Raw genomic sequence first — 20,952 nt, forward strand, 5'->3', positions numbered from 1 at the left:
GTCATTTAATCCGAAAGGAGTCATTGTCTGTAATTTCCGAATCCAGTAGGTTTCCCTTTGCAGTAATATCTTTGCGTTGTCCATTCCTAGTCTCTGTGGTACAAGTTCTATGACTTGAAAGCGTAGCTGTGCTATATTGTGATTTTTCTCAATCCAGTGCTGCGACAGTGGAGACGTTAAGCTTTTATTGCGTATTCGACTTTTGTGTTCAGAAAGTCTGATTTTTATCTTCCTGTCCGTTTTGCCAATATATAGTAGCCCACATGGGCATTTTATTGAGTAGACTACGTGTTCTGCGTCACAATTCGTAGAATGTCTTAGCATTATTTTTTCTCCGGTCCGTGGATGTTGTAAAGTGTTCCCAATGATTACGTTGTTGCAGTTTTTACAGTTGTAACACCTCATGGTTCCTTTGTATACCTGTTCCTGTTGCAATGCTGAAGGTTTACTGAGTAGCTCCTTGAGATTTTGGGCTCTCTTGTATGCGAATAAAGGTCGTTCTTTAAACAACGTTCCAAAGTCTTTTTCTGCCAACAAGATCTCCCACCTCCTAGATATTGTTCTCTTTATGTCCCTTGATGCAGTTGAATACTTAGAAACAAACACCATTCTAGTGGTAGTAGCTTTTGGTATTTTTTTAAGGAGTTCCGCTCTCTGTATTGTTTTGATTTTTTCTAGATGCGCTTCCAGCAGTTTTTTCGGATAACCCCTGTCGAGATATCTCTGCTTTTGATCATCCAAACTTTTGTCACATTGCTCTGTGTCAGAAGATATGCGCTTGATCCTCATGAACTGCGATGCTGGTAGATTGTTTATCAAATTAGCTGGGTGAAAACTGCTGAACAACAATGCAGTATTTTTGTCTGTTTCCTTTTTATATAATTTTGTCTGTATGGAATCATCTTTGATTTCAACTAGAACGTCCAAAAATGGTAGTTCTGTGCTGCTTGTGTTGTGTGTGAACTGAATCCTTGGGTCTACAAGATTCAAACTTCTGCCTGTATTTGTGCATATTAGTGGGCCAGGCAGCACAGGATAAGTCTACCCCGCTCTCAAAGACTAATGTTGCCTCTGTGAAGTCAGTGGCATGTTCAGGCCACACCTGGGATCCCATCTGGACATTAGCAACTGCATGTACTGCAGGTTGGCTAGCTGCATTTCTCATGCTTTTAAAGCCAGGGTCTCCAGTTCTGTGTCCAAATGCTTTAAAGTTGTGACTCCAAGCTTTGTTGGGATCCCAGTTCATCCCCTGGCATCCACCATTTGGCTGTTAAAAAGTCTCTGGACCCACCTTTCCTGAGCACATAATTGGTGGCCTGAACAAGACTATTTTTAGGATTAACTTGGTTCCCTTGGCAGGGTGGGTGGCGGACACTGGACTGTCTTCTTCAATTCTTGAGGAGAAAGTGGAGCTAGGTCTACCAGGTATTGATGTACTTTCTCTTGATGACAATTACTCAAAAGGTGCTCCTTCATTATCAAATTACCAACCCTTCAAAGTCATGTACGTTGTTACCATCTAGTCAACCTTCTAGTGTTTTCACTGAGTAGAGTACAATGTCTACCCAGGTCTGGCTCTGGGTTTTTGGAGCCTCTCTGTATATGATACTGAAGAGTATCAGATCAGATTCAAAGACCTCAATCAAGGTACCCTTCATGTGGTCATAGGATGTAGCATCGATCTCATTGAGTGTCATGAGTCTATCCCTGCACTTCCCTGAGACTATTTCCCACATGATAACACTCTACAGCTTCCTGTGGACCTGTCTCCCAAGACATTGTCTCTCAAATGCAATGGAATACTTAGCGATATCATCATCCTCAAAGAATTTAGGGACAATCCCTTTATATTTTGCTACAACCAGAGGTGTGTTCTAGGTCCATTTCAGCTCTTTCTTTTTCTACGGCCAAGAGTTTAGCCTCTAAGGCTATACTCTCGGCCAGTTTCTGAAGACATGCATATTCAGCATCTACCTCATCTGGAAATCTACTGGGGTTACTCAGGGGTGTTGCTATCTGAAGGGGTAGTGATGGAGTCAGTGTTCTTCTCTTCCAATACCTGGGAATCATTGTAATTTTCAATGTTCTGCACAGTTCTCAGATGTGTATAGGGGGCCAGGTTGAGCTCCTGGCTGGATCCTGGAGTTTCAGTCATGGTTTTTAAAGTAGTTGGGGTCATATTAAAGAATTAAAAAATGATATGAACAACTAAGGCCTAATAACTTTACAGATTTCAAATTCTTAAACAGTGGGGGACTTAACCAAGGCCTAAAACTAGTAAATACAAATTTGAAAACAAAATCGAAAATTGGAAGGATTATGTTACTTACCCAGTAAACATCTGTTCTCGGCATGTAGAACTGCAGACTCATATACTCCACACACTCCTTCAACCCGGCACCGGAACCGGATGTCCAAAAGCAGTCCCTCCCCGAAGAAGTCCCTCCTGCCACGAGGCAAGCCGACTCCTCCCTTCGGCGACAGCGCACACTGGAATCGACTCCACTGCTAGGCCGCTCTCCCGCAAGAGGGTTAGAAAGAAGTAAGTGAGTGTGGTACACAAATGACTGCAGCGAGCCACACGTTAGCAGCCTGCCATGGAAGTAAGGCAATATATGTACTTTTGGCCTCTGAAGATGCGCAGTGTAATGTAATGTAATGATGTCTTGTAAAGCGCATGAATCACCCCACATGGGGTATCTCCGCGCTGTAGACCGCTGGGGAACCCGTCATGGCTTTCCCTGCGAGATGGTCCCTACTGGGCATCTCCAAGGTGAAACCAGGCATCCTCGGTGTATGTGGGGGGCCGTTTTGGAGATGAGGCAAGCTAATGCCCAGAGTTGCAGAGTGTGATCCCTGGTTAGAGTAGGCACCAAGGCGAGAATTATCGAGTCCGCTGACCCTGGTCCACGACCCTGCCGCGTCGGGAATTGAACCCTGGTCCCAGGCTGTCCTCTGCTTCCGGGTCTGCTGCCTCTAACCAGTGAGCCACACCACTCCACTGGTGATCACCGCCATCCCTTTTGTGAACGTCTAAGGGGCACTGGTGAGGCCAAAGAGGAGAAAAGTAAACTGAAGATTCTCCTAGCCTATCCAGAACTGCAGATAACGCGGTCAGGACTTTAGGACAGGTATAGGAAAACAGGTGCCCTTTAAGACAAAGGACACTATCCAGTTCTTCGGGCCCAGAGCAGACAGAATCCGGTGCTTGAGCATTTTGAATTTATCCTTCTGCAGGCAGGCATTCAGGGATCAAAGGTCCACAACAGACATGTGGCCCCTGCCCTCTTTCAGGATGAGGAAATAAAGGGAGCAACAACCGCCTTCTCTTTCAGAGTCTGGTACCCTCATGAGTGCACCCTTGGAGATCAACAGGCACACTTCTTATAACTGGATGGACAGATGTTCTTTCAAAATTAATTTGAGTGTGGAAAGGACAGTATATGAAACTGGGTTAATAGTTATAGGGGTGTAAGTGGCAACCTCAAGTACTAATCACAAATCGTGTCGGTGTGAAACGATAAAGTCACTAAATTGACCTGAGATGAACCCCTGTTAGCTATGGAAGAGAGCAGACAGGCGTAACTTAGAGGCAATGCGTTAAGTATTTATACAGTGCAAAAAACAGTAATACATTTTAAATGCAAAATAAAACATTCAACAACTAATTAGAAAAAATAAGTACAATTTAATAAACAAAATGACACGTGCTATAAGCGGAGTCAGAGATATGCATTTTTAAAGTTATAAGTAGAAATAGTGCCTAGAGGCACAAAGATTCAAAAAAGGGGGTGGTGATGGACAGAGTGTCTGAATTAAGCAGACCACTCCTACCCAGTCCAAAGATCAGGGCTTGATCCATCACCGTTTTTTAGCTCACTGCACCATCCCAGCTCAGAACCTGGCTATATGCAAATTAGTCTGTCCCTGGCCCAGTGCATCATGGGAACAGGGCAGACCAATCTACCAAGCCAATTCTTTCACTGGGAAGGAAACAAGCTTCCGGGGACCGGTTTCCGGCATTACAGCCGTCTTCGGCCCGGCTTGCTTGAATCCTTATGGTGCAATGAGCAAGGGACTCACATCTGAGTATACCCTTCCACGCTTATGGTGGACAAAACGATTCAGAAAAGGAAGTGGTGATGGACAGAGTGTCTGAATTAAGCAGACAGTCCTACCCAGTCCAAAGATCAGGGCTTGATCCATCACTGTTTTTTAGCTCACTGCCCCATCCCAGCTCAGAACCTGGCTATATGCAAATTAGTCTGTCCCTGGCCCAGTGCATCATGGGAACAGGGCAGACCAAACTTCCAAGCCAATTCTTTCACTGGGAAAGAAACAAGCTTCCGGGGACCGGTTTCTGGCATTACAGCCGTCTTCGGCCCGGCTTGCTTGAATCCTTATGGTGCAGTGAGCACGCTTATGGTGGACAAAACGATTCAGAAAAGGAAGTGGTGATGGACAGAGTGTCTGAATTAAGTAGACCACTCCTACCCAGTCCAAAGATCAGGGCTTGATCCATCACCGTTTTTTAGCTCACTGCACCATCTCAGCTCCGAACCTGGCTATATGCAAATTAGTCTGTCCCTGGCCCAGTGCATCATGGGAACAGGGCAGACCAAACTACCAAGCCAATTCTTTCACTGGGAAGGAAACAAGCTTCCGGGGACCGGTTTCTGGCATTACAGCCGTCTTCGGCCCGGCTTGCTTGAATCCTGATGGTGCAGTGGGGCGAGCGTGAAACGATAAAGTCACTAAATTGACCTAAGATGAACCCCTGTTAGCTATGGAACAGAGCAGACAGACGTAACTTAGAGGCAATGCGTTAAGTATTTATACAGTACAAAAAAACAGTAATACATTTTAAATGCAAAATAAAACATTCAAAAACGAATTAGAGAAAATAAGTACAATTTAATAAACAAAATGACACACGTGCTATAAGCGGAGTCGGAGATATGCATTTTTAAAGTTATAAGTAGAAATAGTGCCTAGAGGCACAAAGAGCAAATGCTAGTCAATGGTCATGGTAGAATAAGAACTAGACACAATTTGGCACTGTCTGCGTTGGAGTGTTGGCAGAATACTAACCAGGTTTGTTGTAGTCAAAAATGTTACCTACTGACTTTAGTCCTTTAAGTGCCATCTGCCACAAAAGTTCCCTTCTGAATTGCCAACGGACCCTAAGGGAGGCTCTTTAGAGACTCATAAGGCGGCAGGCAGAGGTCAGCAGGAGATTTCAGTGCAGGTACAGTTGCCACCGGTCAGCTGCAGGTAAAGGCCTCTTGTAGCTTGCTATGTACCAGTAGGTCAGCTTTATGAACCCTGAAGTCGGGGGCTCTTCTTGGGTTGCAGACAGCAGGTTGAGTACCTTTTGATCTTCCAGAGGCCCAGTAGTTCTCTTAAAGGGGTTACTGGAGGTGCAGCATTTATGCCTAACTAGTGGGTGGGAATGACCCCTGGGGACATCATAACCAACAGCGTTAAGGTTTGTGGGGCAAACCCAACCGACTTTGGGCATTTCCAAGATGGCCAAAGGCTTCGGCCACACCAAACTTGGGCCCTGAGGGATGGGGCTTGGGGAGTGTACTATGGCAATCTCAGTGTACTCCCACAACTAACATCAAAATCCAGTTTGATACAGTCTCTGTACCCACAACAACTTTAGAGTCAGAAGCACAAGTTACTTACCTTCGGGAACGATATATCTGTAAGAAACAGTAGTTAGTGTTAAATTCCTTACCTTAGAATATCCCCAGGCATCAGACAGGATTCGGAAAGTTTTGCGTAGCAGTACCCTTGCGCGTCGGTAGGCGTCGTCTGCGGCTCTGCGTCCGTCGTCGGCGCCATGATCGCCGGGATGACGTAGTCCGAGCATTTGTACATAGCTTTCCGCTCCAGGAACGCAGAGCCATGCCAGAGACCGACACTGGTGCCATGAAACTAGGGCCCTCAAAGGGAGACACCTTAACCCTATATATAGGTGCGCAAAATGGGGAGGATGGGTTAGACAGTAAGGAATCTAACACAAACTACTGTTTTTTACAGATATATCGTTACCAAAAGTAAGTAACTTGTGCATCTGAAAGAAACAGGTTAGTATTAGATTCCTTACCTTAGAATAGATACCCCAGTAATACCAACCCCGGTGTTGGGTCTGTGAACCAAGATCACACCAGAAAGTCCTGGAGAACGGCCGAAAAAGCCATCTCTCGGGACTTGGCTGTCTAGGCAGTAGTATCTAGCAAACGTGTGTAGCGAGGCCCACTTAGCTGCCTGACAGATGTCCTGCAAGCGGACTCCTCGGCCCAGGGCAGTAGTAGCCGTCGTGGCTAGAGAGGAATGGGCGTGTAGCCCCACAAGAGGCTCCTTTTTGGCCAAAGAGTAACAGACCTTGATGCACAAAACGATCCACGAATGATGGTCCGCTTGTGCACCGCCCGTCCCTTCTTAGCGCCCACATAACCAACAAAGAGATGGTCGTCCACCCGGAACTGGCGTGTGCGGTCTAGATAAAAGGAGAGCACACGTTTTGGGTCCAGGCGGTGGCGCCCCACTTTCGGGGGATGTGGAGGCGGAAAGAAGGTGGGCAAGGTGATGGACTGCCCAATATGAAATACTGTAAACACCTTGGACATGAAAGAAGGACTAGTTCTCAAGACAACTTTGTCCGGATGGACAGAGAGGAAAGGAGGTTTATAAGGTAGAGCCTGGAGCTCACTCAGTCTCCGGGTTGAGGTAACCAGGAATGCAGTCTTAAGAGTCAGAAGACGAAGAGAGCAATTGTGAAGTGGTTCGAAAGGAGGGCACATCAAATAGGTTAGAACAAGGTTCAAGACCTACTGAGGCATCACGAAAGGAACAGGACGAAACATGCGTGTGATGCCTTTCAAGAATCTATTTACAATAGGGGACTTGAAAAGAGAAGGCTGATCAGGAAGCCTCAAGAAGGCTGAAATGGCAGAAAAGTAGCCTTTGATAGTGCCCAGAGCAGAGCCCTGCTGGGCAAGAGAAAGAAGGAAGAGGAGAACCTCAAAAAGGGGGGCAGAGAGTGGATCCACAGCCCTTGCTGTGCACCATGCCACAAATTGGTTCCACCAGCAGGCGTATATCGATTTTGTGGAGGGACGCCTGGCTGCCAGAATCACATCACAGACTTCAGGAGGCAAGTCAAATGGCCTCAACTGCCGCCGCTCAATCTCCACGTATGTAGCTGGAGACTGGGTGGAGGACCGTCCCCTGCTGCTGAGACAGAAGGTCCTCCTGAAGAGGCAGACAAATCGGGGGATCGACTGACATACTGAGTAGCTCGGAATACCAGTATCTTCGTGCCCAGTCCGGAGCCACAAGGATGACTTGGGCCCGGTGTAGGAGAGTAGGGTCTGCAATCCTATGATCACCCAGATTTTTTGCTTTGGTTTCACTGGTTTACGACTTTCTCTGGCTGTGGGCCTGCTAATCAGACCCACAGCCTAGCTGTTCTCTCACTAAATTGACGTGTACCTTAGGTGCATTTACCAATTGGTACTGGGCCACCTTATCAGACCCTGTAACTCAGGGCATGGGTGTACCCAGGGCCTACCAGGGGCTGCAGCATGTATTATGCCACCCCTGGCTGGCCATCTAAATCTGACACAACTGGCTGCACGACAGCTGGGGCAAGGTGGTGTAATCACCCTTTGCTTTAGATATAGTATACCTATATCTAACCCTAAAAATGGACACACAGATTCCTATCAGTCACTCCTATGGCAGGCCTTGACAATCCTGAAGGCAGAGTGCTTGGAATCGAGTGAGATGGTGCTCTGGCATGAGCTGAGCCCGTTTGCAGCTTGCGGAACCAAGTCCTAATAGCTGTTCCATGATAACGCATACCATATAATCTTAAGTGCATTATAATCCTCGCGGTTAAATGCTATCTCTGGTATCGCTTTATCAAAACATGTCGAGTAAGGTGTCATACGAATTGAAATACTAACCCCTCGCCAATTCTGGTGACGGGGTTAGCATTCCACCCTTCTAGAGGGACACGACATGTATGTAACTGTGAACCCCGGTTAAAGTTAACTCAAGCCTCAGCATCACAAAATGGATGCTGCCACCACAGACACAAGTCTGACCCCCTGCAGCTGGGAGTCCTTCCAGCGAGGGGAGCTTGGACAAAGGGTTTCCTGTCAGGGGCGGTGCTAGCACCATCCCAGACAGGGTTTTGTGTATCCTGGGTAGGCAGGGCTTTACAGGAAGGTGACTGCGGAGTGGCACCCCGGTGCTCACTACGCATCTGCCGGCTAGAACCAGTTCCAGGGGCACACCAGCCCCTGTGCTGGGGAAAGTCTGGCATGGGAGAGGGGTGTAACCACCCCCCTTTCTGGTCCCACCCCTAGGGCAGGACCTAGTCGCGTACCCACCCCTTTCTTTAGGATAAAGGCAGGGGCGGGGACCCTTCCAAATTAGATCATCTTTGAATCAAGAAACTACTTTCTACTAAAGGAACTCTCGACTTCTTCTCAAGATTTCTCCCTTGTGACTAAGGAGTAGTCACCCTGCACCCGCAGGCACCATCTAAGAACACTGCGGTTTGCTGCACGTCCTTCCTCTGGAATCCGACTGACCAGCACGACGAGACCCGGCTTCCCTGGCACTTCTGACCTCTACCTACCTCTACAGCTAAGCTGAGAATCGTAGGTGCGACGAGACCTCGAGGGACCGGCCATCATCAGAACTGCACGACTTCTATCCAGCACGACCGCCGAGGGATCCTCTGGTGAGTGCTTTGGGGTACGAGAAGCCCCGACCCTGAGCAGCTCCAGCACCGAAGTCCAGCCCCCCAGCATCCACGAGATCTGCGTGGGCCCCTTCTGCTTTTTGCTGCTCACCGCGTTGTCTGGCTACTAGCCCGCTGGCTTGTGGCCTTCTCGACGACGACCAACGACGACAACACTGCTGGTCTGGTTGCTCCAGACTGGCCCTAGCTCCCTTCCAAAAGAGGAGCACCCCGGACTCTCCTGGTCCACTCCAGATGCCATTTTAGGTCCACTGCGTGGGCTTGAATTTGCCAAGACTTGTTGCCCAAATCCTGGGTCCAGCGACGTCGACAGCAGCAACCATCGTGGGACAGCTCGCACCTCCATCCTGGTCGCCGACAACGCCTCCTGGTCCGGGAGACTGCAGAGCCCAGCGTCGCCCACTCACCTGGTCGAGGTGACTTCAGCCGGTGCCATCCTGGTGCCCACCTAATCACTGGCTAGTGATTCAGAACTTGGTCCCCTCTGCTTACAGGTGTCTTCCATCTTCGATCCAGGCTTGGATCCACCGAACAATCTTCACTGGTCGCCTGCCAGCAACTTCTTCTTTCAGGCTCCATAGACTGCAACGAGGATTCCCGACATCTTTTCAGACCTATGCATCCGCAGCCCCTGGGCTAGGTAACTTCGGCATTTCGGTGCCCCAGCATAGCCTCACTATCCAAGGGTCCAGATCCTTTTTCGTTTTCAGCCTAACTAGTCGGATTCGTCCGATATCCTCAACTTTGCTTTTACTAGCCTCCATAGACTTTGTCCCGCATCCCGCGTGAGAGTGCACACACTGCACCCGAGTCCCCTAGGCCTCCTACTAGTAATCTGAAGGTTCAGTAACATAGTGCTAGAGATTCCAAAGCCTATTAGTCCAGTACTTACCTGCTAGTAATTTCGCATTCCACTTTCATAGTATATGGTTTTCCGTGCCCCTCGGACATTTGTGTAAATTGTGCAACTTAAAGTATTTTCGTAAGAGTTTTGTTGTGTGCTTAGTACCCTGTCCTCATAAAGAGTACAGGGCTGTTGTGATCTAAATAAATACACTGTTTATTTTCATAACACTTGTGTGGTGTCCTTTCACTTGGTGTTCAAGGGGTATATGTGATGGTATAACAGCTGGCTTAGCACGCCCTCTAGAGTTTAGCCCGAAGACTGCTCCTATCCATGCTACTAGGATAGCTGGTCTATAAGGTTGACTTACAACCAATCATCAATAAGGGTTGTTTAGACTGATACAGAGTGCTCACTAGAATAGTAAACATTATATATCAGGCCAACTTCTCACACCCGGTCTCGCCTGATCTTCAGCACTCTGGGCATAAGTGGTATAGGCGGAAGAGCGTACAAACGGACAGCATCTACGAGCGAGTGCCGCCTTGGAAATTCCAACGCGCAGAACCGATGACATTGCGCGTTCTCTTCGGTGGCGAAAAGATCTAACCAAGGCTCTCCCCCACTGCTGAAAGAGACCTTGCGCCACGTCCAAGTTCAGACGCAATTTGTGATCCATCATGCACGGCAGCTGAGTTTGTCCGCCCTGGCGTTCAGAGAACCTGCCAGGTGTTGAACCACCAGGGTCACGCCCTGATGTTCCAGCCAAGCCCAGAGACACAGAGCCTCTTGGCATAGGGCCCACAACCCCAACCTGCCCTGTTTGTTGCAGTACCATATGGCGGTGGTGTTGTCCGTGAATACCTGCACCACACTTCCCCGGACAGAGGGAAGGAATGCCTTCAGTGCCAGTCGGATCGCCCGAAGATCCAACAGATTGATGTGGAGCTGGGACTCCACAGCAGACCAGAGGCCTCTAATCCCTGCCTCTCCCATGTGGCCGCTCCATCCCAGAAGGGACGCCACTGTCACAACTGTATGCTCCGGTTGTGGAAATGAGAGGGATCTGCCACTGACCCAATCACAATTTGTGGGCCACCACTGCAATTGCCGTGCAGTGCCCTCCGAGATCTGGACGTGATCGGACAGGTCGCCCTGATGTTGTGCCTACTGGAACTTCAGGTCCCACTGCAAAGCCCGCATATGCTATCGGGCATGATCCACATGCATGATGCCGGAGGCCATCAAGCCCAGCAGCCGAAGGGTCATCCTGACCGAAACCCAGGACAGAGGCTGAAAGATTGGAATCATAGCCTGAGTGTCCCAGACTCGCTGTTCCGAAACCGCGCCAAGTCCAGAACCCCTTAGATGAAAAGGAGCTTCGGCGAGGCAATCAGATGCGACTCCAGCACATTGACGGAGAACTCCAGCAAATGCAGGAGGTCTGCCGTCGTCTGGAGGTGGGAGACAACTGACTGGGGCGAGCCCGCCTTCAACACCAGTCGTCGAGATAGGGGAAGACTGAGACCCAGGATTTGCGCAGATGAGCTGCGACTACTGCCATCACTTTCATGAACACCGAGGGACGCTGGTAACACCTAAGGGGAGCACAGTGAACTAAAAATGCTCCTGACCTACCGTGAATCGCAGGTAGCGTCTGAGGGCAGGCAGGACGGGGACATGGAAATAGGCGTCCTGCAAGTCCAAAGCCACCATCCAGTCTTGCGGGTCTAGGGCAGACAAGACCTGAGCCACCGTGAGCATCTCCTCCGGGGAAAGCGATTAACATTCCAAAGGTCTAAGATAGGACGCAGGCCCCCCTTGTCCTTCTTTGGAACCAGAAAGTAGTTGGAATAACAACCACAACCTACTTCTGGCTTGGAACGCGCTCGATGGGCCCCTTGGCTAAGAGGGACACAACTTCCTGCTGTAGCGCCAAGTGATCCCCCGACATGCAGTGGTACTGAGGTGGCATGGCTAGAGGGGTTGCCTCGAAGGGGAGGGAGTAGCCTCTTCGGACAATCTGCAGCATCCAGATGTCCGAAGTGATGTCGCGCCAGTGGAGGAGATGAGAGCATATTCGTCCACCCACTGGCATCTGATGAGCCTAAAAAGGTCGGACTAGGAAGGCTTTGAAGTGGATGCTGCCCGCTGGCCCCCTAAACTGCCGACGGTTAATACGTCCACAGCCACGATGAGGTTGGTGCTGCTGTGGTGTGTGGCTTTGCAAATGCTGTGGGGTGCCCCTTCCGTGGCCACAATAGGAGCGAAAAGCAGAAGGTGGAGGAGGCCGAGCGGCCAAGATGCCCAAGGACTTGGCTGTAACCCCGGAGTCCTTGAATTGCGCCATTGCAATGTCTGCCTTGTTGCCAAAAAGGCGAATGCCATCAAAGGGCATGTCCATCAAGGTGTTCTGGACTTCCACAGAGTAGCCGGTTGTCCTCATCCAGGCGTGGCGCCGAAGCGCCACAGTCGTCGAAATTGACCTGCTCAGTGAGTCGGCGGTATGAATCCCACAACATATGGTGAACTTGGCTGCATCTCTCCCGGCCTTAATCGCTTGGGAGAGAACTGCCTGGGCCTACTCGGGCATTTGGGCAGCATCTGCGCAATCGTAATGGCCCAAGAGGCATGCGGTGTTCACCGACCGCAGCCCTAAGCTGGCAGATAAAAACAGTTTCTTGCCAAACTGATCCAGCTTCTTGGATTCCCTCTCCGGAGGTGCAGTAGGGAACATGCTTAGCGAAGCTGAGGGTTGGACTACCAAGCTCTCGGGGATGGGATGTTGGGTGAGGAAGAAGGGGGTAGCGCGGAGACGGCCGATGCCGTTGGGCCACGTTCCTATCCACAGTAGCCCCTGTGTTGGGTCTGGATCAGGTGCCCAAAAGAACGTCCGTCAGTGCTTCATTGGATGGCAGCAAGGGCTCCGAAGAGGTAGCCGCCGGTTGGAGCACTTCTGTCAGGAGGTTGGTCCTGACTGCCACCGTAGGGAGTTCGAGGTGGAGAGCCTCGCTTGCCCTATGCACACCACTGCGTAGCCACTGAAGGAGGAGACAGCATGCCAGGGTCAGGTGAGTTGTCAAGACCATTGGCTTTCCCCAAATCCTCTGCCCAGTCCTGATCATAAGCACAATCCTGTGGTCGAGGGTCCTTCCTCTGAAGTCTGTGGGACAGGCTCAAAATAAGGAGGACAGACATAAGGCACCATAGGCGTCAGTATTGGCATCAAGTGACGCCGATCCAGCATCGTGTCCGGGTCAGGGCTGAAGCTGGGGACAACGTGGTCTCAATGAGGGGTGACGCCGGAAGCGGTGCCGGAGAGACCGGCGCCGGTGGAGGTGTTACGAGGTCAACCGGCGTCGATCGGGGTCCGATCCCAGATCCCTGGGAGGGCCTGAGCTGGCGACGACACCGGGGCCGGAGCCGCTGGAGATGGAAAGGCAGGACCCCCGTTGGGCCCGCGGGGCTAGATGGTCCAGACTTGGGCCATGGCAGCAAGAAACTCTTGCACCTGGGCAGGCGTTGCACCCGCACCCGGGAAGGGGGGGGTAGGCTGGGGCGACGTCGCAGGCTCCGCCGGAGCCGCGGAGGTGGTATCGCCCGCACCCTCAGCCGCAACGGGCGAGGGGATGTCGAACAGTGATGTTGCTTCTTTGACGACTTCTTGGAATGTTTCGACTTACTTGACCCCGAGTGCGAAGACTTAGATCCAGAGGAGTGGTGAGGACTACTCCGTGACCTGTCCCTCGATCTCCCACGGTACCGGGACCTTGAGCGGCGCAGAGCCGACTGTCGGGCAAAGTCTTCAGCGCCATGGCCTGGCAGTCAGGGCACGACTTGGGGTTGTGGTCGCGCCCCAGGCAGTAGAGACATGCGCAGTGGGGTCGGTCACCGACATCATGCAATGGCAGTTGTGAGAAGTTGGCCTGATATATGATGTTAACTAATTCTAGTGATCACCTTGTATCAGTCCAAACAACCCTTATGGTGATTGGTTGTAAGTCAACCTTATAGACCAGCTATCCTAATGGTAGCATGGACAAAGCAGTCTTAGGCTAAACTCTTTGGCATGTGAAGCCAGCTGTTTTACCACATATAACCCCTTGAATACCAAATGAAAGGACACCACACAGGTTGTTATGAAAATAAACAAGATATTTATTACTAACAAAACCCAGGAGGCCCACGGGACGCGTGTGCAGAGTGTGAACTCACACGCGAGATGCGGGACAAAGTCAATGGACAGTACAAATTACGAAAAGGTAAGTAAAAGACAGTTCCGACTAGCTAGGACTAAAACAACTGGATACCTGCGGGTGCATAGGTGTGAAAGTGTGTCGGGTTTCCGCGTTGGAGTCCATGGAGCCTTGAAGAAAGATGCTGCAGGCGACCAGGAGGAAGCTGTCTGGAGCGATCCAAGGGTGGATCGAGGAAGATGAAGACCTGAAAGCAGAGGGGACAATGTTCAGTCACTAGCCAGTGACCGGAGTGGAACCAGGAAGGAACCAGTTGCCGTCGTCACGATCAGGTGAAGAGTGGACGCTTGACTCTGCAGCCACGTGGACCAGGTGGTGTCTTCGACGACCAGGATGGAGGCACAAGCTGTCCCACGCAGGCTCTCGCTGTCGGCGGTGTTGGTTCCGGATTCGGCGTCAACAGGCCTTGGCAAAGGCAACCCACGCGGTGAGTGGAAAAGGGGTCTGGGTGCTTCTCTTTTGCAGGGAAGCAAGGGCCAGTCTGGAGCAACCAGACCAGTGGTGTAGATGTCGTGGATCGTCGTCTAGGAGGCCACTAGCCAGCCGGCAAGTGACCAGACAACGCGTCGAGCAGCAATCAAGCAAAAGGGCCTCACGCAGATCTTGTGGATGCTGGAGGGCTGATCTTCTGTGCAGGAGCTGCTCAGGGCTGGGGTTCTCAATCCCCAAAACACTTTCTCGAGGATGCCTCTGAAGTCGTGCTGGAAGCGAAGTGCAGTGCAGTTTCTCCAAGATGGCCGGTCCCACGTGTCTCGTCGCACCCACGGATCTCAGCTGTGCTGCAGATGTAGGTGTTGCGTGCTTATCTAGGTTCCTGATCGATACTGTGACCTTATGCCCCTATTCGGCTATAAAGCCCTTTATTCCCTATATTGGCATAACTGTTCAAGTACGATTTTCTGAAAAGTCATCTCTGGCCTCACACGAACAGAGCCACATTCCAGCATGACTCTCTGCTACTTCCTTTGCGACCAATTAGTGCAATGACAGAGCAGCAGTCACTATCTGATATTCCTAGATAACACTCCGAGTTCTTCAACAAGATAAAAACTTAGCAAACCTGGAAATCCCCGCTTGCTATGTTTTGATTAGTAATGGAACTCTAATGAGCAACTGATAACTGTCACTTCCTAGTGACATCTTTAATTGACGTCTTATGTCCAGCAAACTTGCGTCAAACCCGGCACCTGTCAGGTATAAATATTACCAACGTTGCCTTAAGCAATGAGCGAACATGTTGCTGATGCCAGCTGCCTGCATGACCCCGTGTTGGTAAAAACTAGCACTCTGTCGCTGCAGCCTGCTATCCTGTGGTGGTGAAGCTGCTGATTACCATTATCGCCGCTAAAGCGCGACCTATGGTGCAGTACGCTTGAGGAGCCGTGCAGCCGTCCTCTGCGAAGACATCCAGCCCAGCTGCCCGCGGACGCTGTCACCCCTCCTTCCTCGACGCGCTGAAGAGAGAAGCCGCTGCATTTCTCGTGCAGAGAAATCCAGTCCCGGCGCTTCCGGTTTACCCTCGCGGGTGACTGGGATATCGAGAGAGACCCCTGAAGGAGATACCAATCCTCCATCATTCTATTCAGAGGTATGGTGTTGACTAAAACCCTTAGACGAGAATTCTTGAAACAAACCTTGGCAAAACCAACTTAACTTAAGCTACTTACTCCCCTTCTCACGTGTTAGGCTTAGGTCAGGCACACTGGGGTAGGCTTAGTTAGAAGCACCAGTTGAGTATGTTAGCCTAATGTATATATGACTGTATATATGTTTTATTACTTTTAAACCATTGTATGGCTAAGAAACCATATCAATGCTTTTACAGTTCTATTTCGCAATACTTATCTTACTGTACGTACTTTTTATAATAACAGTTATTGCAATTGTGGCAATACATTTCTCTTGTATGAGAAGAAAGACTGTTCAATAAATGTTAACCCTTTATTGATAAACGCCCGTCTCTCTATTCTCTACATACTGTGAAAGTAAACTGCACTAGACTGACTGAGTGAAATCTATGTCTATTGTTTCACACGACCCTAGAGATCGACTCTTGATCTGAGGAGCAAAGTTGTCATGTTGCACGGTTGTTGGAAAGCTGAATCCCTTCTTGTCTGTGCCAAGGAAGCTGATCACTTCCTATGCAGAGAAGAAAGTTTCCAGTGACCTCTGAGCTAGTTGGTAACACAACCCAATTAAGTTTAGCATAGTCAGTGGAGGCCTGGAATATCCGCAGTTCCACGTCGATACTACTGTTTGTTATTCCAATGCGCAGGGCCTAGTGGGAAACTAGGAACTACACTACATGGCGCCCTAACGTTTGGTAAGGCGATAAACTAACGCAAGACTTGTAGAGTAACTCAGTCGTGCATATTTCACACCCCTTTCTCCCGTAAATACTCCAATAGACGTCTGGAGTGGGTGAAAGGTTAAAATCCGCCCGACCTTAGTAGGAAGAGATTCCTATGTAAAGCTCTGGTTTATTCAACGTTGAAGGATACAGTGTTCCAAAATATTGTGCATCTAATCTTTGTCTCCTTGGAGACCTACTCTGCAAAAACTGCATTTTTAGAATGTCAGACAATGAAGAAGCAGCTAGGCTGGCTTCCATACTAATAGAGGAGGACTCGAGTCTCCTACAGGCAGACCCGGATGCTATTATCATCCCGGTCCAGTTAAGAAGATCTATAACTTTAAAACTTATAGAAAACGGACTGCCACCTCAAGGTGGTACAGTAATTTTCGTGATAGAGGCTCACGAGTATCGGCAGACAGAGGTATTCTATTCATGGATAAACTTTCCAGCGGTAAACGCTATAACACAAGAGTTTCACTATTACAAAATAGAGGAACCTCCGGATGAGTACGCCCCTTTCGAGGAGGTTGAAATTCCACTTAAATTTCAAGAGCACCTGCTCTGGTTTAATGGCGCCCTAAAACACAATGATCACATTACCAGGCTCGGTCCACTAGGTAGACCAGGAGCCACGTGGCCGGTTCTAGCCAGCTACACACCACATCCTGACATTATAAGAATGTCTAGAGAAGAGCTGTTAGCACAGCTAAACACATTAATAAAAATACATAGGCAATTAGTCCAATATGTAATACGGACTGCAACAGTCCAGCCAGCTGTTAACACACCACAGCTGACCCCTCATCAAGGGAACACAAATAAAATTACACCACAGAACATACAGTCATGTCTTGGTAAAACACCCGTAAAACGGGAACAAATTCCTTTCTGGTTAGCCCAGAAAATCACTCAAATAGAGGCAGTATTTCCTGATACTACCCCTATTGAGAAACACAGAATCTTGACCATCTGCCTTCCTATGGGAATCGCACCACACGTGGAGGACTGCGACACTTGGGGTACAGTCTTTGCTTCCATTTACACAAAAACACACGGTGTTCCGTCTATGGCGGTAATACCAGAAGTGCTAAAACAGATTCAAAATGAATTCGGTCCAGAACCCGCTTTAAATCTAGGTATGAAATTACTGAAAGACTTCAAGCAGGTCACGGCTATATTATTAGCCAATATAAAAGGAGAAGCAGCATCTGTGGCGATCCGCCAGAAGTTGAGGGAAACAGATATAAAAGATCCTGTTGAGCTTGCAAAAATCATAGAAAAGTGCTATGAAGAATTAGGTAGAGACAGCTTGGGTGGGAAACCAGTTAAGCCCCAACTGCTCGAAAATCCTGAAAAATTATTTATTAAAAATAATTTAAACACTCCTAAAAAGAGCTGGGATGGAAATAAACAATCCACTCCCAAGGAAAAAGTTTTCCAGTCCAGAGGAAGGTCTCCTCGACGGAGGGAAAGAACTCCGACTCGAGAACGCCAGTCTCCCCAACGGGAGCCCTCTGAGAAAAGATATAACCTTAGAAATAGGGATAATATAAAAAAACCTGATAGATATCAAAGTATTGATACACGTCCCTCTCGATCTTTTTCACAGAATTCGGAAAGAAGAGGACGGTCAGACCCAGGAGAGCACACCAAGTCCAAAGACAAGGAACCTGCTCAAAATAAGAAATCTCAATTTCAGAAAAAGAAGGTAGCCAGTATTAGAGTAATCAACCATGCCGAGAATACTGAGGACACAGTTGAAAAACGGGGAGTGGGCATTGACAATGTTGGACAGTGCAGCAGAAATCAGTATAGCGCGCAAGAACTTGATGAGTCATCTGGAGACAGTGGACACGAATGAATACATTCAGGTTGAAACTGCCGACGCCAGACTTAGCGAGCCCCATAAAATATACGAAATAACATTGCGTATGGAGGGTGATAAGACTAGGAAAATTAAGGGTCTATTTTGGGATAAGCTCTCAAAAGGCTATGATATTCTGTTAGCTGAAAAAGATTGGCCCCCAGAGTTTGTCAGGGAGTGCCCTCGTGGCGAAGAAGTGATTATGCCTGCCTTCTCGAATCACATACAGATTCACAAAAAATACACATATGCACGGAAATGGGCAGTAGCCCAGGCACCTGCATTGTATAAAAATCATGTAGGATGGGATGAGGATTCACCGCCTCACAAAATCCAACTAAAAAGTGAACCAACTGCCCAACGGCAGTATCCCATAAAGCAAGAAGCTAAAAAACAGGTCAGGGAGATCTTAGATCAACTTGAGTATCAGGGGGTGATTGAAACATGCACCTCTCAAATGAACAATCCTTTGTTTCCTGTCTCCAAGCCAGACAATTCATATCGTCTAGTTTTGGACTACAGACACCTTAATACATGTTGCAAAACTTTTGCAGTACAAAACTCGCATAGTGCAGCCCTAATGAATAACATAGTTAGGAAAAAATATAAAACGACATTAGACATTTCTAATGGTTTCTTTTGTCAAAACATTGCACCAGAAAGCAGATACTTGACCGCTTTCTCCGCATTTGGGTCACAGAAAAAATTCTGTCGACTCCCACAGGGGTTCAAGAACAGCCCAGGACTATTCTCAGCTAGGGTAACAGAGTTATTACAAATCTATGATGATGAAGCATTATCTTACGTAGATGATATTTATCTCACAGACGACGACTTGGATACTCACTTGAAAAGAGTGAACACCATCATACTTGGGTTCGCAGCAGAGGGTTACAAATTCAACTTTAAAAAGTCCCGAATTGCCCATCTGACAGTACTATTTTTAGGGTACGAATTATCAAGTGAAGGGAAAAGCCTAGCGGACAACTTCTTAGAGAAGTGCGCTGTACTCCAAGCTCCAAAAACGCTGAAGAATTTACAATCAATACTAGGTTTTCTGAATTTCGGAAGAACTTACATTCTAAATTACGCAGAGAGGGTTAAACCTCTCTACGAACTAATAAAACCTGATTTAAAACAAATCAATTGGACTCAAAAACACACAGAAATTTTGAGATCACTGCAAACAGACATGTTAGCAAAAACAAAATTAAATACACGTGACAACACGAACGATCTTGTAATCCGAGTCATCCCAGGAAGATGCGGATTCACGTACCTAACATCTAATGAGGGAGAAAAGGTACCAATTTCAATTAAATCTCACTTGTACACACAAGCAGAAAAAACATTCAGTCGCACAGAAAAAACTGTGAACGCAGTGCAAATCGCATTAGCAAATGAAAGAGAACTAGGACACGGCAAACGGATTAATATCCTTACAGCGGAATCCGCCTTCGAGGCGCTATTCAGCCCAGTAAACCTGCCTACAGTGTCACTGGATCCGAAATGGATACAGTGCATAGATTCTCTAGGAGCGGAAGACGTGAAATACTATTTTGCCCCGCAATTTGAAGAACTGAATGATTTAGAGTATGAAGAAGAATATCCTCTGCCAATCGAAATCCTGCCTCTCCCACAATACGCCTGTATAATCTATACAGATAGCTTTGTACAGCATTTTAATGTAGAGAGCAAATCCTACAATGCAGCATGTGCGATCATTAAAGGTCGTTGGCTGTGCGGTAAATTCAGACCGAAAGTAACAAAAACTGAATCTGTAAGAAACTGTTCGGTTCAGAGAACTGAAATCAGATCTTTAAAGATGGCGCTCGAAAATACAGAACGCGAATTCCCCACACTTATCGTGTGCGATTCTCATTTTTGCGTCAACTCTTACAACAATAAACTGCAGAGTTGGATCGAAAACGACTACAAAGATGACACAGGTGCCACAATAAAGCATAAATTGCTCTGGAAACAGGTAGCTCTTTTACACAAAGAACTACAAAAGACTCACGTGATTCACGCACAGAGTCTTCAACGTGATGGCGTTCACGTTGCAGGGAATTCATTGGCTAAAACAGCCACCGCGGAAGCAACTAACCCGGCTTCCGTAGCCACAAAAAAGCGTACAGATAAGTACATAGACGGGGAAACCATGCTAGCAGTAAAAACGACCGTAAAAGGCGACTGCGCAGCACTACCCGTAAACTATCCACTCAATTATGCATACATAATCGATGCAAACTCCGTTCCTTTTGCTCGAATCCCTGGAGTGGGGGACAGAGTAATTCCAAACAGGAGCAGGAGGGGCTTCCTCTTACTGGAAGCACACATGGGGTTGGGTCTGAAACACCAAACAATCAAAGCCTCTCTGAAAGAATTGCAATCAGAGTACTGGTGGCCAGGAATGAGTATAGATATTCAATGTTTTGCTCAAAATTGTGAAGACTGCAACAGAGATCGCAGTAATGAACAGGCCAGTGTAGTTTCAGGATCCCTTCTAGACAGCATAAGGCGGTCTATCTGCGCAATCAAAGAAGAGAAGCGCGTCCCAGTGTACACCATTAAGACGAAAAGCACTTAAATAATGAGGCCACCAGCGCTCGGCTGACGCTAGAACGGTTATAAAAGATTCGCGAGTCCATATCGGCACATGCGCAATTACCACGTTCCATTCTGACCAGGGTCCTGCTTTCAGCTCTCGAGCCTATAAGGAGGCTATGGCCAGCATGGGAATTGGGTTGCGGTATTCTTGTCTGTCGCACAAGTGTGGTAGAAAGAAAAAACCGGGACATAAAGCAATCTATAACAGCGAAGGTATTAGGTTCAGGCGCTGGGTGG

The 20,952-nt window shown here is 48.4% G+C and overlaps 1 protein-coding gene across 8 annotated transcripts in view; it reads right to left on the minus strand.

The window, feature by feature from the left end:
- PCM1 (pericentriolar material 1) overlaps positions 1-20,952 on the minus strand; it is a 1,333,387-nt gene that overhangs the window by 441,000 nt on the left and 871,435 nt on the right. The gene's annotated exons all lie outside the window — the stretch shown is intronic.

This window comes from Lissotriton vulgaris, chromosome 3_1 (genome assembly GCF_964263255.1).
Source record: "Lissotriton vulgaris chromosome 3_1, aLisVul1.2, whole genome shotgun sequence".
Classification (NCBI taxonomy): Eukaryota; Metazoa; Chordata; class Amphibia; order Caudata; family Salamandridae; genus Lissotriton; species Lissotriton vulgaris.